General features: G+C 46.8%; 1 long non-coding RNA gene and 1 pseudogene across 1 annotated transcript; one reads left to right on the plus strand and one right to left on the minus strand.

Moving 5' to 3' along the window:
* Positions 1 to 491: 491 nt before the first annotated feature.
* Positions 492 to 10,590, minus strand: Phb1-ps5 (prohibitin 1, pseudogene 5; annotated as a pseudogene).
* On the plus strand, positions 9,426 to 15,262 carry LOC134486857 (uncharacterized). Its single transcript, XR_010066292.1, has 2 exons — positions 9,426 to 10,766; positions 11,451 to 15,262. It is a non-coding gene; the product is annotated as an uncharacterized LOC134486857 (long non-coding RNA).
* The last annotated feature ends 8,645 nt before the right edge of the window (positions 15,263 to 23,907 follow it).

Consider the following 23,907-nt stretch of genomic DNA (forward strand, 5'->3'; position numbering starts at 1 on the left):
TGACAGATGCTTCAACTGGCATTTCTCGCTATAACTGCCTGTAACTCAAGCTTCTGGTAATCTAGTACTCTTCTGTGGCTTCCATGGGCACTGCCATGCACAGTATAACACACACACACACACACACACATGCACACACACAGAGGCACACACACTGAGAGAGTGTCACACACACACATGCACACACACACTGAGAGAGTGTGTCTCACACACACACACATACACATTGAGGGAAAGAGAACCAAGCTCACAATATCCATACTCATAAATAACAGAAATAATAAACAATTAGGAGCCCGTGATGGACTAGGCTAGGAGGTAAGAAAAAGAGCAAAGGAGAGAGGAGGTAAAGGAAGTATAGAAAAAGGGGAGGGAGGGAGGGAATAGCCAGTCCCTTCCACAAACTGACACGTGTATGTGACACGTCACCTGTCACATCAGCTGCCTGACAGTCGTTGTATAAGATGATGGAGAAGAGAGCACACAAAGACTGAACTTCACACTTTAATTCTCTTACGGATAATTTACCCTCCCTCCCACTCATGTTCTTTCCGCCTTATCCAACCACACACCCACTCCTTTCCCAGTCCACGTGGGCCAACCTCTTCATCACCATACTGTCAGCCAGCACAGCTGTCTTCCACGGTGTTACTCGAAATGATGGTTGAACTAAAATGACTGCCCTACGGGCACAGCGTACACGATGGCTCTTGTGCCTACGATGGGTCATCAGTCTCCGTGAATTCTTCCTGTTCCCCTCCCTTGTCCTAGTCTTCGTTACAGCCTAATGAAGTCGCATGCCCAAACTTTTACGTTCTGTGTCTTCCAGCTTCTGTAAGACATCTTGCTTCTGAAAAACAATGTTAAGGAGATGAATGTATCAGTTGGGCTTGGCGGAACCGTTACTACAAGGGACAACAAAACACGGCTTTGTAATGATGGTGCTATCCGTCTTTTCCTGAATGTAATCTGTTGGAAACTCACATGTTAATTAAAAGTTAAGGACACATTAGTTAAAATCAGTTGCAGGGGGGACCATCAAGATGGCTCAGTGGGCAAATGTGCTTGCCACTAAACCTGAGCTTTGAGCTCCAGAACCTCTGTGGTGAAAGGAGAGGGCTGTCCACTCCATGCTGTCCCCTAACCTGCGCGTGTGCACTGCAGCACAGAAGCTCACCCCATACAAAGGAGCAAGTAGGAAGCGCCATTTTACAACGATTGTCTGCGTTTGTCTCAGTTGGTTCTTCAGACTCTAGACGGACCACGAACAAGAACACGCATTGCTGTCAACCAACAAGGACTGCCTTTTTAATCCACAGTTTTCCCACTTCCACACAGAGTACAAAAGCTGCTTTATCTGTCTTCAAGATAAAACGAAGTTGAAGAAATTAGGAAGAGAGAGCTAAAGAATACAAAATGGATCTTTAGGGGGAAAGGGACTTTGTGGAGGAGTGGGAGGAGAGCCAGAAGGAGGGAGGGACAAGGCTGAGGAAAACAAGAGGGGAGAGAGAGAGAGAGAGAGAGAGAGAGAGAGAGAGAGGAGAGAGAGAGAGAGAGAGAGAGAGAGAGAGAGAGAGAGAGAGAGAGAGGAGAAGAGAAGAGAACTGGGGGTTGGATCCAGGAAGTGCTGAGAGATGCTCCTGAGGTTTTGATCTATGGCATTTATGGGGTTAAAACATCTCTGAGCCTTCCGTTTTAAGGTCCCCTCCCCCCATCCTTTTGAAAAGTCACCATTTCTGCAGTTTCACAGCTTGCATACCATAGCAGGTGCCTGGCCACAGGACTCAGGACTTTCCTGGTCTCTTTCATGCTCACTGTGGGCTTCTTGCAACCCCTCCTTCCCTTCTGACCCCTCCATGACTGTCAATAACAAAAAGAAGCCAGTAAGTACAGTGGATTGTGTTTTAAACACACTCTACTCCCTTATCCAAAAACTCCATTCAGATAACAGAGTAGACTCCAACCCCGAATGAAGTGGTAAATTGTTAATCCACTGTTGACTTCCGGTGGTGCCGGGGAGGCGTCACACAAATATGCAGCGTTATTTTCAATATGCAGCGTTATTTTCAATATGCAGCGTTATTTTCAATATGCCTTAACTAGCTCAATGGCTGGGCTTCTCCCTAACTCTGCCTGGCTAACACACTTTCCCCTCACATATTCCTGAGTTATCACTTTCAAAAATCTATATTTCATCTCTTCTACCCCACACCCAATCAGGAGCGGACCGGGAGTGGCTCCTGGGTCTGCTTTCCTGATTCTTACATATCCAGCAGGCTCTCCCTCCTGCACCTTTTCCCACTCTGTCCATCTCCTACACCCTCCTAATGGCATAATCCCTTTTCCTGTGTCTCAGTCTCTTCCTGGGAATCCTAAAATCACGCCTCCGTCTCCTTGCCCAGCCATTGGCTGTCAGTAACTTTATTCGCCAATTAGAGCCAACTCGGGGCAACAGAAATAGCATTAGAACCATTCCCCAACACCCGAGGATGCAAATGCATATGTGTCTGTAGACCAGGGCTATAAGCTGGACTTAACTAGTCTTCTGTAAAAATGGCTGCAGAGAACTGGAAGGACCACACATTTGAATGCCCTCTGTTTGGTGTAAACATTAAATTGAGCTTGTATGTTAATAATGAGGGGTGGTAATGCCTTTTGGGTGATTCTCTTTTGCAAGCACCAACTGAACTGAAGCCCCCAGTTGTCATTAAGAACATCCAAAGGATGTTAGTTGAAGGAGTGGATAAGCGATCACAGTCGGCTGTGTGGACGAGAGTAGACGCTTCTGTAAGAAGACGTGCTGGCTTTGAAACTTGCCTCTGGGTGTCAATCAATAATTTAGCACATACCAAACACCCACAAGCTTCCTGGAGCTGAACAAACAAATTATTTCACCACCCTGAGAAACATCACCTGGAAGGCGTTTGTGAACTGTGAACACCAACCATCAGCAGACGGGTCTTTGGACAGTGGAGTGTCTCTACCGCACGGGTTGGTCTGTACCACAGTTGGACTGTTCTCCGCTCTGTCTTCTGTTCCATAATAGTACCCAGCACTCTTCACCTTGGCGAGTCACTGACTCAAGCTTAAGGGCTACTACCGTGGGAAAACCATGGTGGGAGGAGCTTGAGGCGGATGTGCATGTTGCTGGTGGGAAAACCATAATGGGAGGAGCTTGAGACGGATGTGCATGTTGCTGGTGGGAAAACCATGGTGGGAGGAGCTTGAGGCGGATGTTCATGTAGCTGGTGGGAAAACCATGGTGGGAGGAGCTTGAGGCGGATGTTCATGTTGCTGGTAGGAGCTTGAGGCAGATGTGCATGTTGCTGGTGGGAAAACCATGGTGGGAGGAGCTTGAGGTGGATGTTCATGTTGCAGTCAGGGAGCGGAGAGAGAAGATCACTGGTTCTTAGCCCTTCTTTTTGTTGAGTTCAGGAGTCCCACCCCTTGGATGGTTCCTCCAGCCTTAATTAACCCCGACTAGATAATCCATCACAGAGTGACCAGAGATTTATTCCCACAGTGATTCTTTTTTTTTTTTTTTTTTTTTTTTTTTTTTTGTTCTTTTTTTCGGAGCTGGGGACCGAACCCAGGGCCTTGCGCTTCCTAGGTAAGCGCTCTACCACTGAGCTAAATCCCCAGCCCCTCCCACAGTGATTCTAAATCCCACCAAGTTGACATTAACCGCCACAGCCCCCGAATGCCCATGTGTTAGCGATGGCCCCCAGTGTGGGATGGTGGTGCCTTTGACGCCCAGTGTGGGACGGTTTGTCAGTAGTGGTGTCTGCTGAGAGGTGGGGCTTTGTGATTTATGTTCCCTTCGAAGGGGTAACGGGTCTGGTCTTCTTCTTTTTCATTTCCTGGCTTTGAGATAAGTAATTTTGCCCGACCACATCCTCAGGTACATGAAGAGTTTGAGGCTAGTTGTAGTCTGGACTATATTAACTCCAGTTACAAGAAAAAAACAAACAAATCGATATTCGTGAGCTTTAAGAACAAAACAAAACCCTTTTTTAATTTAAGGGACTGGATACCTGAGGCAGAAGTCCTGGACTGCAAATACACAGACTTCAATGAGGAGTTCATTTCAGAGGGAGAGACTGGGTTTTGGAAGTCCAGAAGGGGGTTGTGGAAAGAGTTTGAGCATTGAAAGTAAAGCCTGTGTTTTAGGCCGGTGAACATCCGAGATAAGGCAGATGTTTTGAAATTGTCATGATAACCTAACACTTAAAAGAGTTTTGCCTGAAATATCAAATCTAAACAGCACAACCTTGAAAGCTGAAAAATAGAAAGTAAACATAAGACTCTTGAAGGAACAGCTCTATGAAGCTGTCGGAGTGGGAGACTAAAAAATGAGTCGTCTGAATTTTAATTTTAAAATTCTGAATTTCTTAAAAATGTTTTTACTAGAATTAAACTCTTGGAAAATTCTGGATCGCGCCCAAAATCCATGTCTGTGTCACTGCACAAATCTCTTAGCTCTGGCGATGGTACAGGGAACTTGAAGACCAACTCCTGAAATTAAGGTTTATGGTCAGGGCTGCATCTGTAGTGCCACCAAGTGGTAGTCAGGGGTAAAACATTTTTATTTTCAGAAGTTGACTACCAGTTTGCTTGCAAAACCTGTTTCAGCTGCTTTTTAAATTTGAGATTAAAGAGTTACGGGTGTTTGTGAGCGGCCTGATGTGGGTGCTTGGAACTGAACTTGGATTCTCTGCATTAGGAGCGAGCTCTCTTAACCGCTGAGACATTTTTGAAGCCCCCCCAACCGATCTTTGATACTGATTAAAAAAAACCAATAATTTATTAATTCATATTTTCTATAGTATCCTATTCTTTAATGTATCAAGTGCTGTGGGCGTATAAAAATAGAACATTCGAGCATGGAGTTCAGCATTCTCATACGTGCTGATTAGGGACATTAATTAGTTTCATTTTTTACCTTAATTTTCCACCATGGAAGTCAGTCAGGTAGTTATTTCTTTGGCGATGAAATGAAGAAATTACCTATAAATATTTTGTGCTCCCAGCAACTCTCTGTACACAAATGTATTGAAAACGTCACTATTTATCTATTATCTATCCTCCCCCCCCTCTCTTTCTCTCTCTCTCTACCTTCAGAAGCAGAAATCACTCGTGCATATCATGTAGAGATCACAAGTGAGTAAAAATGTAGCAGAAAGACACTGTCAGTTACCGGCTAGTTGTTTGTGTGTGTGTGCATGCGTGCACGCTTGTTTAAGCGTTTCAATTCTCTCCAGGTTTTCCTTGCTGTTCTCATTTTAATTCTTCCAGGACCCTGACCCAGTTTGTAAAAGCACTTCAGAGTGCGTAACTTCACCTGCTTCAAGGGTCTGTCATCAGTACTTCCTGAAGGTTGGTTCTCTCTAGCACATTCTGGAAAATGCCAACAGCTGTTTCACCTGCTCTTCCAGAATGGCTTGTCTCCTCTCTGGACTCTGCAGATCGGCAGCGAGTTCTGCCTGTGTCGCTTCCTTCCTGGTCTCTGTGTATTCTGAACATCACTGGGACCAACAGGCTAGAAGGTGCAGTAGACCATCGGTTCTGAAGCACAGTCTTCAGATCCAGACTTCAGCTCTGTCGCCCATATGAGCCCATGGAAAACAGTCTGCGCCTCGGCGAAACGCAGCTTCAGGGGTGCACTGGCAGCTGTCCCTGGCCTATTTCCTTCTGCACCCCTCTTACCTTTTTTTTTTTTTTTTTTACTGAGCTGAAAGCCTTCCTCAGGTTCTAGTTAACCAGCTGCAGGGAGGCAAAGTCCATTGTGAAGTTCCCAGTAGTGAAGAGGAAGAAAGATCTTAAGAAGATGAAGAACCCTCCGGCCCCGAAGACAGGGACTTCCGGCCCACCATCACCCTGTAGTACCCCTCCTTCAGCTCTCACAATCGCTACTTGTACCAAGAAGCTTTCCTCCCTCCCCGCATCTTGCCCCTGCTACCTAAAGATCTAAGATGGAGACTCTGTCCTGTCTTCTTCAGGGCACTCTGTGAACCTCTTCTCTTCTAGCAACTTCCGTTTCCTGGATCTGTAGAAGAGTGAGTGGGTGCGAGTATCAGGTTCCGGTGACCCTTCAGTACGTTCCCTCTTCCGACAGGTCCTCCTCAAAAAGCGTGTGTAGTAAAACTATTGCGTGAAATGGCCTTGAGGCAGCCTGCGTGGTCTGCATAGGAATGTTAACACGTCTTATGTTTGAATGGAAATCTTCCTGCCCTAGTTTGCTTTGCTGCGGCTGGCATAGATGCCACAACAAAAAGGAACATGGGGAGGAGAGGGTTACGTCTGACCTTCATCTGGGGAAGCCTAGGCTGGAACTAGAAACAGAAAAGATGGAGGGACACTGCTGACTAGCTGGCTCACATCTAGAGACCTTTCTTATACAGCTCAGGGTGGCGCCGCCCACAGTGGGCTGGGTACTTGTCTGTCAATCAGTAATCAAGCAAATGCCCGGCAGGCAAGTTCAGAGGCCAGTTGGATGGAGGCAACCCTTCAATTTAGATTCCCTATTCCTAGGAGGGTCAAGAGGACAACCAAGATTATCCACCACGCCTCCCTAAGACATCTCATTATACATATGCAAACATCTCTAAATATGGGGGAAAAAACAAATCTGAGGCACACTGATCTGGTCCTAAGCTTTCGGGTAAGGGATATTCACCTTGTCTTAGTTAGAGTTTTACTGCTGTGAACCGTCACCGTGGCCAAGGCAAGTCTTATAAGGACATCTAATTGGGGCTGGCTTACAGATTCACAGATTCAGTCCATTATTATCAAGGTGGGTGGGAGCATGGCAGCATCTAGGTAGGCATGGTGCAGGAGGAGCTGAGAGGTCTACGTCTTCATCTGCTGGCCTCCAAGATTAGAGTGGCTTCCAGGCAGCTAGGAAGTGGGTCTTAAAGCACATCCACAGTGACACACCCACTCCGAGACCACGCCCACTCCGAAGCCACACCCACCAAAGGCCACACCCATTCTAATAAGACCACGCCCGCTCAGAAAGCCACACCCACTTCAAAGCCATACCTACTCCAAGATCGATCACACCTAGTCCAAGTTCACATCTACTCCAAGGCCACACTTCCTAATAGTGCCTCTCCCTGGGCCAAGCATACACAGACCATCACACACCTAATACCCACATCTAAGCACTTCATCATGTGTGTGATGGACCTAAAGACAGATGTCTAAAGGAAGTGAGCTTGCCCATGTGTTCATGTGGTTTCTCGACTTACACTGCTTTCGTATCCTCCAGGTTTCCTCCCCTTGCGCCCTAAGCATGTACGTGAAGTGGAAGTGATTGTGAGATGACCCTAAGTCTTCTAGAAACCTGGTTATGAGACACGATATTGAGGTTACAGGAAAAGGCCAGGGAACTGCTAACACCACAGTAAAGTGACAGTTTGGTGGGCTCTTCTACAGTGATCCACCGGTCATGCACTCAAGGAAACCTATACTAGAACTCCAGCTCTACATCTTAAAACAGGCGATAATGACTACTTCTCTCCAGGGAGAGGCACAAGTAAGACACCTGGCCTAATGAAGAGTATGCTGTGTCTAACAAATACTCAGTTCCCTGTTCGCTGTTGTTGAAATGGCCTCCCATAAGCCAACACCTATTCCAACCACCTGGCAAGGCCTGATCAATGTCTTTGAAATAGTTCTGTGTCACATTAGCTGGTTTTCTGTTGTCCCAGAAGGCTGGGAGGACCCCGTGTTTAGGTAAATAAACTAACAAAGGTGCCCTTCTGTCATATTGATTAGACATTTATATATTAGCAGTTTTGAACGTTCTTGAGGATGGTTGTCTCCATCATAATCAACAGCTTGTAAAATAAGAAGTAAGACCATAGGACTCTGGTCAGGAGAGTGGGGTCTGAGTCAGGCCCTCAAGATTATATCTAGCTGGGATCTTTTTGATAAACCACAAAGACGTACTTTTGCCTCCATCCCTTAATGTTGATACAAGTGGATCTGGTGATCTCCCGGACAAGAGAAATGTCCCTCAGGCAAACCAGTCAAAACCTACCTAAGAATGTAGGCAGATACGGTGGTTTCTGCAGGGATTTGTCCTGTCAAGGAGTTTGTCCTCTGCAACACAGCTTCCCCTGACCTCTGTGTGTCCTCACTCGTGAGATTGCTGTGCACTATTATGTGTTAACCTGTCTCCTGCATTATGTCGGGTGGGACTCATCTGAATTCTTTTGACAGACACCCCAAAAAGCAGAGGTCAGAGATGAAGCCAGGTCCAGGTCCTGGAGGTAATGCCCTTGAGTGCTCCAACTCAGAGAGCCCACTGCTAGCATGTCTGATCTCATCTGGAAGCCTGATAACAGAGGTGATGAAGGATTAGCCAAATGGCAGTGACATCAGGTGTCCATGAGATGTCACTGGTTCTGCTGTGTATACATTTAAATACACTTCCGTGTCACCTATGAAGAGCTTATATCACATATCGATTATCAGTCATTCCTAGGCAGCTAAACTAGAAAGAGATAAGCCGAAAACATGGAAGATTGGCAAGAATCATTCAGGTAAGCCAGTCAGGGAGATGATTCTTCTCCAAAATCAACCCCAAATCACCGGAACATATTTGTTCTTTTTTCCGGATTGTTTGCAAATTTATTAGCAATTATTTATGATTATTGTGACATGCATTGAATCGCTCACACTTGCATCTCAACCAGAAGAAGGGATATTAGCGGGGCGTTAAAAATTGAATGATTGCGGCTCTTTCTCCTTTTTATATAAAATGCATTTTTGTAGGGAGTTTTTAAACTTTGCTTTAAAATACTGAATTATAGTTGCTTTTACGTTTTGGAAAGTTTCTCAATGTCTACCTATCAAATATTAATACAGAATGGAGGACACTTGACTCAGAAACCAGGAACTTAGCCCCAACTCAGATAGCGACTAACTTGGGGGATCTTGGGCTACTTACAAACATAATAATTCTCTGAGCTCATATATTATTATTATTATTATTATTATTATTATTATTATTATAGAGATATGAACTGATTTTACCTTTATTTCCTTCACGTTAAGCCAATTATTAAATTTCACCGTGATTTCTGGGTTGGGGCAGAAGGAAGGTGTCATTCAGAGTGATGAAGGCTGTGGCCTGGTTGGCCTCACTGGGGAAGCTGGAGGAGCACGGACTGCCCTGCTGGCAGGTGGGTGATATTCAACAATGTCCTCAGCAGCTTCCAGCTTCTAGCAGCTCCATCAGGCTGTCACCTGCTGTGGCCAGCGAGTCTGCGATCAGCTCAGCTGCCTTGGAGTCCCCCTCAGCAGAGATGATGGCTGCCTTCTTCTTCTGCTCACCACAAACCTGGCTCTCTCTGCTTCCTGCTTGGCTTCCACGCCTCGGTAAACTCCTTCCCGAAGGTTGGATGTGTCAGGGACCCGTCATCCAGGATGAACCCAAATGTTGCCGCTCGCTCTGTGAGGTCATCGCTCGCCCGCCTGGAGACCAGCGCTCGCTGGGTAATCAATTCTCCAGCATCCAATCGAGCCACCACTGACTTGAGGATCTCTGTGGTGACAGACGGCAGTGCCCCGCTTATCGTAGTCCTCGCCAATGCTGGTGTAGATACGAGGAAGCTGGCTGGCCACGGGACGGAGGAGGATGCGAAGTGCGATGCTGACGTTCTGCAAGTCTTTGCTACCAGTGATGACCGGTGCATTCCGTGGTTGAGAGCGGCAGTCAAAGATGATTGACTTCTGTACCCAAGGGATGAGAAAGTGAGTCCCGTCTCCTACCACAATGTCCTGTACGCCACAGAATCGGTCGAAGATGACAGCACTGTGTTATATAACATCCACGTTATATAAAGCAGAGTTTACTGTGCCTCCTGCAACTGCTAACGCCAGGCTGAACTTTCCGATGGACTCAAACACTTTGGCAGCCATGACTCCTGTTGCTTCCACTCGCCCCTGTTTCCACTTCCACATGAATTCCCGCTCCTATTATTTTTAGAAAAGGAAATGGGCACATGTGACCTATGTACCTTTCAATATTATTTCAAGTAATTTGGAGCCACCGGTCACTGCGTCCTGCTTTGTATCCTTCGATCCTCTTCCTGCTATGAGCCAGTGTGGTGCTCACGACAAGAGTCTGCTTTGTGGGGCTGTTTCCCTTCAGCATCACAGCTCAGAGGCAGAGGCAAGACTGTGCAGGGAGGCTGGGATTAAGCAGAGGTCAGCCGTGGTCCCAGAGGACTGCTGCCATGCTTCCCCCTCGGCACAGCCTCATTGCCAACAGCCACCTCTTACTCAGAATGGCGACTGCCTTTTCTACCGCGATGTCTGCTACCACTTGTGTTCTATTTTTTAGCATTCATCTATATGTATGTCTCCATGTACGTATGTTACTAGTGAGCGGGTACCCACAAAGGCCAGAAGAGGGCGCACGATCCCAGGAGCTGGAGTCGCAGGCGGTTGTGAGGCGCCCTATGTGAATGCTGGGAACCAGCCCCAGTCCTCTGGACATGCGCATGCTCTCTTAACTGCCCGGCTGTCTCTCAGTTGCTTTAGTTCTGGGAGGCGTCGGTCTCAATCCAGAATTGTGGATTGCTGTCTATATGCAGGTGAAAGCAGTCGCAAGAGAAGACAAGGCCTGTGATTGGGCAGTGAAAAAGCAAGGCAGGCACAGAGTTTTGGCAAGAGGGTTGGGAGAAAGAAAGAGAAGAACCAAGATGGAGGACGAGAAGGACGACCCAGATCTGTGTGGTCGTAAAGGGTCACAGGTAGTTATGAATATTTCATAAAGGAGGGATTTTTATAAGGCAATTTATCTTATCTAGGCGGGCAGGTTATATCAATATTATTGGTTCAGAGTTTATTGTGTGGACATTTTGTGGGGTGAGGATTTACTGATATAAATCTGATTGATAAATCGCAAGCTTATTGAGTTTTGATTTTAACGGGTAACTGAGAGTTGTGACTATAACCACAGCGGGCGGATGCTGGGAATGTGAGCAGAGTCTGCAATGGGAGAGCTTCGAGATAGGCGGTCTCTGTATGGAACCGGTGTGGCAATGACCGGCCTTGTGAACTAGATGGATGGTGAGATCGCCGCAGGGCCCAGAGAGTAGCCAGCGGCCATATTGTGGGATGGAGATTGGGAACTTAGCGAGTTGGGTTGAGATGCTTTGATTAAGATGAAGGGGTTGGGGATTTAGCTCCGTGGTAGAGCGCTTGCCTAGCAAGCGCAAGGCCCTGGGTTCGGTCCCCAACTCCGAAAAAAAGAAAAAAGAAAAAAAAAAAAAGAAAATGAAAATACCCCGCAGATGCCATAAGGCCAACCGGACCTGGCAACAGCATGGGTTGGTCGATGCTTTTTTAAATCTCAGGTTCTTGTTCAGGCCACCTTCGAAAATTACAAAGCTTTGTTACAACTTAAAACTCAAGAGACATTTATTATCTTACAGGATTTTCTTCCGACATATTTTTATTGATTCCTTGGGAACCTCACATCATGAAATCCTGATCCCACTCACTTCCCAGCCCTTCTATGTCTGCACACCCCCTGTGACCTCCCTCCCCATCAAAAAGAAAAAGAAAAAAAGGGAGCCCAGTTCGTGTTATCTACGTATTAACTGGATCATGGTCAAACTCTCAGCGGCCTGCCCTTTAAACGGAACTGAGTCCTCCCCTCCTGCACTCCCGTCCCAGAAGCCATCAGTTGTGGAGATCTACGTTTTGGCATCCTTTGCCACACTTTAAAAGAGTTTTCGTTGATGGCTTCCCAGTTAGGCTGTTACTTCGGGGGGTGCTGTTGAGGTAGGGTGGGGGTTGTCAGAGAAGCCTTCCATGTCCCTCTGAGTTGACGGTGCATCAGCAGCCATAGCATCACTGCCAGAGTAGCTCTTTGCTCTTTAACGTCAGTGGGAGCACGGCCCATGGTTTCTAGTGACAGCACAGACTATAAACACAGCCCCTGGAGGCCATAGGACCACAGACACAGACAAAGCCCTGGGAAGGACCCCAGGCCATATATCAACACGGCCTCAGGTGGCAGCACAGATTACAAACATCCGAATGGTAACACGGACCTCCAACATCAATGAAGATCCTGGCTGCACTAGGGCCCTGGACCAGGCTTCTTTATTTTTTTTAATTCCAGAAAATTCCACTAGAATACACGGTCTAACGAGCACAGGGTCTTCTCTGTTGTTTTCTTGTAAACTAGAACATGGGTGAGCACATAGTAGGTCCACCACAAATATTTGAAAAACAAGTGATCTCTCTTAACATATATATATATATATGTGTGTGTGTGTATATATATATATCATATACATGTAAAAGGCCATTGAATCATTCATTTGACATTTATTTTCTGCTCAATTATGAATAGACTATATCTGTAGGTATGAGAGAACATTTAATATATTAATTTTTAAGTATACTTAGTTTTAAAGTATATGAAATAAAATAAGGGAACAGAAAAGGAAAGAAATGCAATAAATTTCAGGTTGGGCACCTCCAATTAAAGTTGATTAAACATTAAATTCAGTCTTTACCTCACGAATGTGGCAAATATAAAGTACATTGCATTTTAATTTTTGGTGTTTGATAACTATAATTTGTATTTTCTATAGGAATATATATTCTCTGCTATGGGGGTCTAGAGCGGATTTTTTTTACATAAAATGCATAAAGTAGTTTATTATGAACACCCTCTTGGATGGTGGTTTTATGAGCCATAGAAATTAAAGCAAGAGCTTACTTAGCAAGCTCTGGGAAAGAGCCACACATTGTACTGGGAACACATCTTTCTCTATTGACGCTGCCAGAGCAGACCACAGAGAACCAAGCAAGATCGACAGATAGTGTCTTTCTGTAGCTTTGTCCTGATGCTCTAGAGCTAATGGAGTCCACTCTGTCACCATCACTGCCCACCACAGTGGGTGGCATTTCTCACACGCCCTCCCTGCCTGTATCTGGTGTGCCTTGGAGGTCAGAAGGGCTGGCAACCATTGCACTCTGGAGCAAGGTCAATCCAGTTCCCTCTCACAGGGGAGAGCGGTTTTGTTGATGGTTTGTTTCCACTTTGAGTTTGACACAGAGTAACAGTTTGTGGTGCAAACTGGCCTTGACATGCACCAGCCTCCTGTTTCTCACTCCTGATGCTGGGATTATAGGTGGATGTTGTCTCCACACCTCTCTTCCTTTCATTGATTTTAGGCATTGCACAGCACGGGGGCTCCAGAAGCCATTCAGCAGTGCTTGCCACAAAGCTTCTCAAAAGAAAGCCCCTGCTTATCTGTGGCTAGCACTTCCCATGGTTCCCCGGAGTGAGTGGGAGGAGTCTAAAACCATCTCCTTTTATCTAGAGCTTCCTCAAGTACTTGTACTTCCTACTGGAAGCCTTTTGCCAGTTTGAAGTCAGCAATTAAGATGTGCCCACTTTTCACGAGAACTAGTACGTGTGCTGTGGGTGGCAGGGGGCGGAGCTTTCGTAGTGGGCGCTGTCGGATGCATTCACACACATGGGAATGTGGAACCTGTCTAGCAGACTCCAAACGCCAGCCCGCAGGCGGGAGCCACCCTACCAGCTGCTGCTGCAAAGGATGCTTCTGTGGATGACTGTCTGAAACCATTTATTTACTTGTTACGGTCTGTAGCATTTCCAAGCTGTCGTGGTGCGGCTCCAGCTGTGGAAATGATGTTGCCTGCAAGCTTAAACTACTGACTAGCTACCTGGGGGGCGGAGGGGCGGGCTGTCAGTCTCTGTCTTTGAACACAGGTTGTCTAAAGTGGCTGCACACTAAAATTGTCTGGAGAGTTCTAAATGTACAAGGTGGTTTTTCCATTTTGGACCAATAATTCAGCCTGTTCGGTCGGTTTGTTTTAGAGACAGGGTCTCCCTCTGTATCCTAGACTTGCCTGAACTCATTGTGAAGACCAGGATGACTTCGAACTTGTAGGATTCTCTTGCCTCTGCCTCCTGGGTGCTGGGATTATAAATGTGGGCCATTGAAGTCTGCTGAGACTTAAAAAAACACACAAACAACAACAGAAAAGCTTTCTGCGAAACAGAAGCCTCAGTGAGGTTTCCTTTGTTGTAAGAAGACACTATGACAGAAAATAGCACAGGACGAAAGGGTTCATTTCATCTCGAAACCTGTCGTCCATCATCCAGTGAAGTCAGTCAGGGCAGGAAGTCAAGCAGAGCGGAACCTGGAGCAGCAGCTCATGGATATGTCACAAAGGCTTGCTCCCCACGGCTTGCTCAGCTTGCTTTCTTATAGCAGCTAGGACCAGCGGACCAGGGATGGACCAGCCCACAATCAACTGAACCACATCAACCATCTATCAAGAAAACGCACCGCTGACTTGCCCACACACGGATATGGTGGGGACATTTTCACACCCAAGGATCTCTCTTGACTCTACATCATATGAAGTCTCGAAACAAACCAAAGCAGGATGGCTGGGAACCATCATTCGAGACCAGTGGCTCCTCAAAGGGGCTAGTGTTAGAATCACCTGACAGGATTTACACTCCCGGCCTGTATTTCCAGCGTGGTTGTGTATGCCTTGTGGAGACCCCAGGGATCTCTACCTATCCCCCAGTCTCCTGACACTGACACCCAGGGGCTTCTTATTCCAGGAGTAACAGACCATACTCCACCTAACTTCATAGAAACTTTCTGGAACATTCTGCATCACCTCAGGTGCTCATAGCCTGGACCCCCAGGGAAGAATCACGATTACAAGGTACAGCCAGTACTTTTTTTTATCAATGAGACCGATATCACAGTCAGAAGAAAATGTTTCCACACATCCTGACGTTCCCCTCTGGTTGGAACGTTGTAATGGTCATAAATGATAGAAACACAAGTTCCCCAGAGCCTTTCAGAGCCTTTGTGTTTGTGCTTGCAAGTGGCTTTGATGAGCTGAAAAGGAGGCTGGAGTAGCTGCTGCACTTGTAATCTGTAATGCCCGCAAGGGGGTCAGGTTCTCTGTACGTCAGATGGGCTACCAGGCTCATTTTCCTCTAAGTGTAGTACTAACAATTGATCACCTCATTTCTGGGGTATCAGCGTACAGGGACAAGATTTTCTGCCCAGCTTATGGTAACTCTCTGCCTGCCTTAGGGAGTCTTAAATCAATAGTTCCTACGATCACTTCCCTTCTTACATTTGCAGAGTCCGTGTGAACGTGTGTCTCACTGAACCACTCTTCCGTGTTCTTTGGGTATTACTAAAATAAACGAGATTAAATCAATAGACAAGGGTGCTGTTAATTCTTGCTTTCACATCCTCTGAGCCCCAAGATGGTAACTTTTCATAGGTCTTCTGAAGTTTGCGTGTGCATGCGCGCGTGCATGCGTGTGGTTTGTGTGTGTGTGTGTGTGTGTGTGTGTTGTAGTGTATGCACATGTTTTTGTGTTCAGGTGCTTGTACACATGTGTGTACATGTATGTGAAGGTCAGAGGTCAACACTGAGTAGTGTCTTAGTTAGGGTTTTACTGCTGTGAAGAGATGCCATGGCTAAGGCCACTCATCATCATCATCATCATCATCATCATTAATCTTTATTAAATTATTTTTTTCTTTTTTCTTTTTTTTCAGAGCTGGGGACTGAACCCAGGGCCTTGTGCTTGTTAGGCAAGCGCTCTACCACTGAGCTAAATCCCCAACCCCAAATTATTTTATTTTCATTCCAAAAGTTGTCTCCCTTCCCAGTCCTCCCACCCTGAGTTCTTTACCCCATTCCCCTCCCCCCACCTCTGAGGTGGTGCTCCCCCACCTGCCCACCCACTCCCACCTCACCCCCTCCAGCTTCCCTCTTCCCTGGGGCGTCAAGTTTCCACTGGATAAAGTGCATCCTCTCCCACTGAGGCCATACAAGGCAGTGCTCTGCTACACATGTTCCCCGGGGCCACAATGAACCAGCCCATGTCTGCTCCCAAGGCATCTCTTATAAGGCAACACTTTAATTGGGGCTGGCTTATAGTTTCAGAAGCTTAGTCCATTATCACCATGGTGGGAAGCATGGCACCGTGCAGGCAGACACGGTGCTGGAGAAAGAGCTGAGAGTTCTACATATTGATTGGCAGGCTGCAGAGGACTGTGTGACTGGGCACAGCTTGAGCATATGTAAGCTCAAAGCCCACCCCCACAGTGACACACTTCCTGCAACAAGGCCACACCCACTCCAGCAAGGCCATGCCCCCAGTTAGTGCCACTCCCTATGGCCAGGCATTCACACACATGAGTCCATGGTTGCCAAACCTGTTCAAGCCACCACAGGCATCTTGAGAGAAAAACCAAGCGTTTATCAATTCCACTAGACCACTGGCCAGCAAACTCCAGGAATCCAGGTCTCTGTGCTTCCCCAGTGCTGGGATCACAGACCGTCCTACTGCGTTCCACTTTTTACCTGGGTGCTGGGGATCTGAACTCAAGCCTTCAATGCTTGCCCAACAACACTTTGGCAAATGCACCCTCTCCCCAGCCTCAGCTATGTCACAATGTTCGGTCAGACCACGGGTGGAAGAAACACACATGAGCTATCAACGTCGTGTGTTTGCTTTCTAACATTCAGGGGAACACAGGTTGTTTCTGAGGAGAATTGGCTCTATACTTGTTGACAGCCATTATTCAGGTACACAGCTTATGAACTTAGCAGTTCAAAATTATAACAATATATACCGTGCAATGCAGGGAGAACATGGAAGGAAGTGGTCACTTTAACCCCAGTGTGGTGGGGTGAGTGTAAAAAAAAAAAAAAAAAAAAATCAAAATTCAGAAAATTAACTTGTGTCATGCCTCAGTAGGCCACCAGGTGGCAGAATTTTAACATCGTCCTTTAGATTGCTACACAGCGTCTTTTCTCAGTTGAGGATAATGGGTGTAGTGATTTAAGCTTGATTCTCCTCCCAAGAGACGTCGTCGTACTCTTACAAATGAAATACAGATATACTTTAAAGACTTGAGTTTTATGCTTTAAGATCAAGAGCCAGCCAGGCCCATAATATAGCTGGCATTCGGTAATGCCGCTCTATGGAGCAGGCCCTCTCTGCACTTCCTAATGGACCTGTTTCATTGGGCGTTGTCTCAAGAGCCGACCAATGAGGCTTCTCAGGGGAAACAAAGATGCTACTGTTATGAACGCACAACTTTTGGGACTTCCACAGGTCTTCAAGGGGAGAAAAACTGACAGCATCAATACAGGAAATTGCTGTGGGGGAAAGGAGAACATTTTCTTTCTTGTGGAGAGGCAGGAAGACAGATGCAGGTATATCTGGGAGGATACAGTTTGTCAAAACCAAAAACATCAGCAGCGAACAAAATCCTGTACGCAGCAGTCCAGCTTTCCGGCTCATCTTTTCTTCCTTCCCCATTCGATATTTACTGAGCGCTTATGATTTATTGGGTAGTGCGGATGGCCCTGCCTGGGATGGGGGAGATGAACGGAGCATCCATCAAAGACCTGGCAGATTAGACTACATCTAGAGACAGATGAGGAACAGAGTCTCTATTCGGGAAGAACGCCAAAACAAACTGTAACCACGCAAAAACTGCCTCGAATGACCCAATCGTAAGGGGAAATGAAGAAAAACGAGGCAGAATGGAGGGAGAAATTGAAGAACAGTGAGACGAGGGCCCGATCATTGGAGGAAGCTGGGAACCCGATGTCAGTGAGTGAGTAGGTCGGGACTCAGAGCCTGAGGAAGAACTGGAGATAAGGCAGGAAATTGGGTTTCACTGTCAGTCCCAGGACCGGCCAGCCTACTCCTTGAGCTTATTAACCAATGCTTGCTGTTCTGTGGAGAAGAGTCTGCAATTAGGAGGTTAAGGAGGTCAAAGGTAAGAACGCAGGCGCAGTTCAGGTCCCGCTCACCGCACATACCACGTTCCCCTTCTCTGTCATGCGCTTTACAACAGAAAATGGAAGGAGAGCAGGGCATTTGGCTGCTGAGCCTTGAAAGTGTATGCGCTTTCCCCCTAAGCTGTTCTCCAGACATGCGACGTCAGGAAGGACAACAGTGACCCTTGGCTCAGAAATGCTGACGTAGATGGGCAGAGGTTTTCACAGCATTTCCCCAAGGAAGCGTGGGGATAGGATGTTTGATTTACTTACGGAAGCACGACTGTAAATTCCTAATGGCACATAAGTAAATGTATGGGAAGAGGCACCATCGTAACTGTAAACTGTCTTCACATTTATGGTCTTGATCGGCAATGGCCCACAAAAGCCCGTATGCTAAAAGGCTTGGCCACTGGTGGAACTTCATAGGCCATGACAAAGAGGATATGTAAGCCTGCGCCTTTAACCCCAGCACTCAGGAGGCAGAGGCCAGCAGATCTCTGAGTTGGAGACCAGCCTGGTCTACAGAGTGAGTCCAGAACAGCCAGGGCTACACAGAGAAACCCCGTTTCAAAGGGAGGTAGGGTATATAACCCTGGCCCTTTGTCTTCCCGGCCCATTCTCTTCCTGGTTCTTTCCTCCACCTTTGCTTCCTGGCTGCCATGGAGTGGGAGTGAGTGGCTTCCTCAGAGTTGTCTGAGGGGGGCTGTTTCTCTTTGTCAGGGACAGAAAAGAAATAACAAACTGGTGGGCTGATCCTCTAAACCAGTGAGCCATATATGATTCTCTACCCTTTAAATGGTTTGTGGAAGGGGTTTTGTCACAGTGATGGAAAGCTATCAAACACACAACATGGCGTGACCACACACAACAGTGTGACACGGGTTCTTCCAGCGCTCTGGCAGGACACACAAGTGTGAGTGTGCAAACGAGGTCATCTACCCCCCCACACACACATCTACACATCCTGGATGTCTCCCCAGGTGAAGCTCTCCTTTCGTTTTCTTTTAGTCTGAGGTTGGTCGGAGACCTATCTATAAGCCACACAAGGAGACCCACTCTACCAAGCATTAGGGAGTCTTTGTCGCCTTTCTCCTGGCTGTGACAATTTCTAGACAAAAGCATAAGGAGAAAACAGTGTGCTGTAGTTCACAGCAGGAGGGGGCTACATACTCCCTTACAGTGGGAGAGTCATGGGAGATGGACCGTGAAGCACGAATTCAGTCAGAACTAGAGAGACGAAGGTTGTTGCACAAGTCTCTCTGCTCTCTGTCTGTTGTCTAAGATCCCAGGATGGTGCCGTTCACATTAAGGTAGGCTTGTCACCCCAGTCAAGCTCATCAAGAAACTCTCTCACTGGTTTGTCTCCTAGGTGACTGTAGTCCTGTCAATTGGACAATCAAATCAACCACCACAGAACTGACTGAAGGGTTTTCATGAGCTAATGACTTCCCAGGAGTCCCTGTGAGAAATGAATGTTCACTCCTCACTGACCTTCCCTACCACCACGCTGGCCCTGGCCTCGCCCGCCTCTCCTTTTCATAGTGATCTTCTGCTTCCTCACCTGTGACCTTGACTCAAGGAGATACACTTTCTCAAGGCCTAGCTGTCTTCTCAATAAAGGTGGCCCCTTTCCACAAAGTAACTTCTGTGCCAGCTATCATAGAGGTGAACTGTCTCTACATTGTAAATGTCTTACGCACACAGCCACTACATGCGTGTAGACATGATCATACACATACACTTTAAAGCATGAAATGTGATTCTACATACATCATGTGACTTTCTGTTGCTTTTCAACCTGGTCTCCGATCTCCAGTTGCTTCTCAGTGATACGACGTGTTTATCTTTCCATGCCATTAGAAGTGAATCAAGCTCACTCTTTCGATTGCTACGTCCAATTCACGCTTTAACGTCAGACAAGGTACAGCCTTCTGCTTTGTAATTTCGTTATTGCAAGACAGAACATAATTCAGGGTTATGGTAAGAATTCATCAGCTAGAATGCTGGAGACTTTCAGTTGCTTAGCGCCAGAGTACTGTGTAAATAATAATTAGATTATCTCTACAAATAATGTCAAGGAAATTCCCTGACACCTCATTAACATCCTCCTTTGAAGAGCATTTTTATAGCCTTCAGTGACACAGTTTGTTTGTGTGTGGGCTTATGTGCAGAGGTGTAAGGGGTTGGGGGGGCTCAGAGGACAACTCCCCAGAATCTGTCGTCTCCTTCTACCATGTGGGTATTCATGGAGCCAACCAGGACCATTGGTCTTCGTGGCAACCACCTTTATCAACTGAGCCATCTTACCGACCCTCATTAAACTTCTTTCCAAGGGGAAGGAAATCTGTCTGCTCATTTATGGGTTGAGCTCATTTAATCCTCCTACCAATCCTACAAAGTAGGTCCTTCAGTTATTTCCATGTGACAGATGATAACCCAGGAGCACGGGAGACCGAGTCAGTGCTCAGAGTGACTCAGCTAATAAGTGACATCGCCGATACGGAATGCGCCTGGCTCTGGACACTATGGTACTAATCCCTCAGCCACACAGAACCATCTACAACAGGAAATACTTTCTACCTGCTTGGTTGCCAGGGACCCAAGCTAGCTGTCACTGACCAGATTTAACAAACATCCTTGGTAAGGTAAGGCAAGCACCATCTGATTCTGGCCATGTCGCCCTCTGCCCAGCTCTAAATCGGCCAGCCTGGCTTAGCAGAGGAGCTGAAATTTCTCTCTGAAGAAAATAGGGCGCGATCCGAAGAGCAAGGCATGGTTTGTGGGGAAATACGGAGAAGAATGGAGAAGAGGGAGAACGGAATAGTGAGGCGGATGGCCGCCTGGCACCTGGCCCAGCCGAGAGAGCCTCTGAGGTGAGCATGCCAAACTCCAAATGCTCCAAGCCCAGATCCCAGAATAGCTGGAAGGAGGCACACTGCCAGTGAGTCAATTATTACACCAGGCCCTCGAGCACTTAATCAGATGCATCCGGTTTGTATTCGCACACTATCAGGCTGAGATATGTGGTTGACTCCAATGAATTGGCATGCCCTAACATGGGCCAGCCATTGCCCGAAAGCCTCGTGCCTTGCAAGTTGGGGTCTACTCTTTCTCTCCTTTGAAAATGCCCGTGTTGTGTGCCAGTGATGTACACCTCCTTCCAAAGAAGAAAAAGACTCTTTTTTTTTTTTTGAGATGACTCAATGGAAATTGGGGAGTTTAAGTCCAGTAGAACTCAATCCTTGGACACTCAGGGCAAGAGTCCATTGGGTAAGGCAAGCCCAGTTGCCCAGTGTTACTACACCGTCCACATCCTTTGATGCTGCAGGCTCAGGAGGAGTGGCCACAGGCAATGGAACACCGGGATGGAGTGGGTCAGGATGACCCTGAGTATTGTTGAATTTTCCCTTCTGGAGGAATTCCCATGAGTGAAGTATTGTGGCCGCCAGTTGGCGACAACACCATCCTGGACCACAGACCATCTCGGTGCGTCTACCATTGTTCTCAGTGTGATTTTCTCAGCCTCTGTGGCAGGTGCTCTCGGTGCCCCATCCATAGTCCCCAGAGTAGACCAATGCTCCTACAAGGGCCTTTTGTCAGCTGTTTTGTGACCGTGGCTCTCTTCCTGTGGGAAAATGATGCTGTTCTTGTGACTGATGACAGGCTGAATTGGGAGTCAAGTCTTTTTTCCTCTTGTCAGGGCAACTTCTTCTTTACTTCTTTGTTATATTCATTGAACAAAATTTTCTTGGGGAGGGGGGATAGTAAGGAAAAACTTTCCCCTCAAGCTGAAGTTTCTGGGAGCTGGAGAGACAACTCAGCAGCGCAGGAGGTCCACCCTGCGGACCAGAGTTTGGACTGTTAGAGCCCAGGTTAATGCTGAGTAAATGCAGTGGATGCTTGTAACCCCACCGCTAGTGAGTTGAAGATGGAGTCCTTGTGCAAGGTGACTCCCTATACTAGCCAACTCTATGAGCTGTGGGCTCAACTGAGAAACCCTGCCCCAAGATATAAGATGGAGAATGGTCCAGGAGGCTCCTGATGTCAATATCAGGCTCTGTACATACATGCACACGCATGTACTCAGGGATGCATACAAGCACACACATGCGTCATATACATGTAACATCCAAAGCTAAGATTTCCCTAAAACAATGACTCGTCTAGTATCCACTCCTGCCTTTCACCTCTTCCCTTCCTCCTCTCAAGGTTTTCCATGAACGTACTCCATTCGATAAATCACCAAGGGCCTGGGAGATAACTCAGTTATTAAAGGCTGGGCTCATAACCAAATGTCGATGAATCACCTGAACAGAAGCTCTTGGCTCAGGCTCAGCTTCCTTGGAACTCAGCCTAACAGCATGGAAACCCTTCGCAAAACACAAGAGGATGTCGATGTTCCTCAGGCTTCTGCTATTAACCTGCTGACCACATCGCCCTTCTACGTCTGTGTGTTACTTACAGAATGATGCCTACAACTGCCTGCTTTAAAGTAACTTGCAAACTGACATTTTCGAGAAAGAAAAGCAAGGGACAAGAACAAGAACAATTACGGGCCGCTGAGAGGGCTCTGGAAAAGGGACTTGAGCCATGCCTGACATCCTGAGTTCAGTTGCAAGATCCATGTGGTTGACGATGAGGACAGACCCAGCAAGCTGTCCTCTGCCTTCTTCAGGCCCAGTGTGGCACCCAGTGAGGAAAGGCAAAAGACAATCTCTTGCTGTCCTACAAATGCTTGGAAATTGTGAGTTTGGTGGCCTAACTCAGTCTTTTAAACCATGATAAAATAACTATATGCTTCTGTGTGTGTGTGTGTGTGTGTGTGTGTGTGTGTGTGTATGTGTGTGTGTGTGTGCTCGCGCGCGTGTGTATGTATGTACACATGTACACATGTACATATGTATAATGTATCTATACATATATGTATATATGTATACACACATTTATCTTTATATGACTTAAAAATCATCCCACTGTCTATACTACTCCATGTGCACATGGACTATACCTTTCAGAATATTGCATCATAAAAAGTATGATTTTCAAAGTCTACATTGACCATTTTACTACTCCATTTGGAGAACCACGCTGATGCTGGTATTCAGTCATTTCCGGTTGGTTGTTTCAAAGCCATCAGCACTTTTAAGTTTTCCCTTAGCGCCCCTTTCTGCTTGAGCACTAAGGAACCATTCCTGATGAGACGGGGAAAGGTAGAGTGGATAACTCTTTAAAACTTCAATAACTGAAGATTACCCCAGCAAACATTCTGCCTTCAGTGTTTCGAGTTCTTAACCTGTCTCCCCCAGGACGATGGAGCTCCTAGAAACTTGAGGTCTTCTTGCTAGGATGACTCTGAGGTGATGGGGCTCAGACGCTCGTCTCCATGGAGGGTGAAACCCCTCTCGTCTTTAGACATTCTTAGGTTAATGACTCCTGACACTGCACACACACTTCTCTGAGATGCAGCAATGGAGGTAGAGTGCGGATGGTGGGGTAGGGTCCACTCAGATGCAGGCTCATGTCAAGGACAAAAACCTTTACCGACTGGGGACAGAGCTCAGCTAGGAGAACTCTTGTCTAGAGAGCGTGGGACCCTGGGTTAGATCCACAGCAACACATAAACTGGGCATGGGTGGTGCATGACTGTAAACCCAGAGTGTGGGAGGAAGAACAGGAGGATCAAAGGCTAAGGCCTCCTCAGCTGCAGAGTGAGTTCGAGGTCAGCATACAGGACACACTGATTTTTTAAAAAGGAGCCTTGGGAGAGAGACTTTTACTATGGGTCACTTTGTTGCAATTCTGAAGCAAAAACAAACAAACAAAACAAAAACAAAAACAAAAAACAAAACAGTAACAACAACAACAAAACAGAAAGCATGGGGGGGGGGCAGGTCTGAGCTAGTGGGAATGGATCTCCATCTCATCTGGTGTGTGCTATCACGATCTATGGATTTCATGTTGTTTTGGTATGGAAGGAGTCAATGGTCAGTGCAATATTTGCTGTTGAGCTTTCGCATCTCTCTAGCAGAATGGTCTTCCTGGCCTTTCCCCTCACAGTGC

Source organism: Rattus norvegicus, chromosome 4, assembly GCF_036323735.1.
Source record: "Rattus norvegicus strain BN/NHsdMcwi chromosome 4, GRCr8, whole genome shotgun sequence".
Taxonomy (NCBI): Eukaryota; Metazoa; Chordata; class Mammalia; order Rodentia; family Muridae; genus Rattus; species Rattus norvegicus.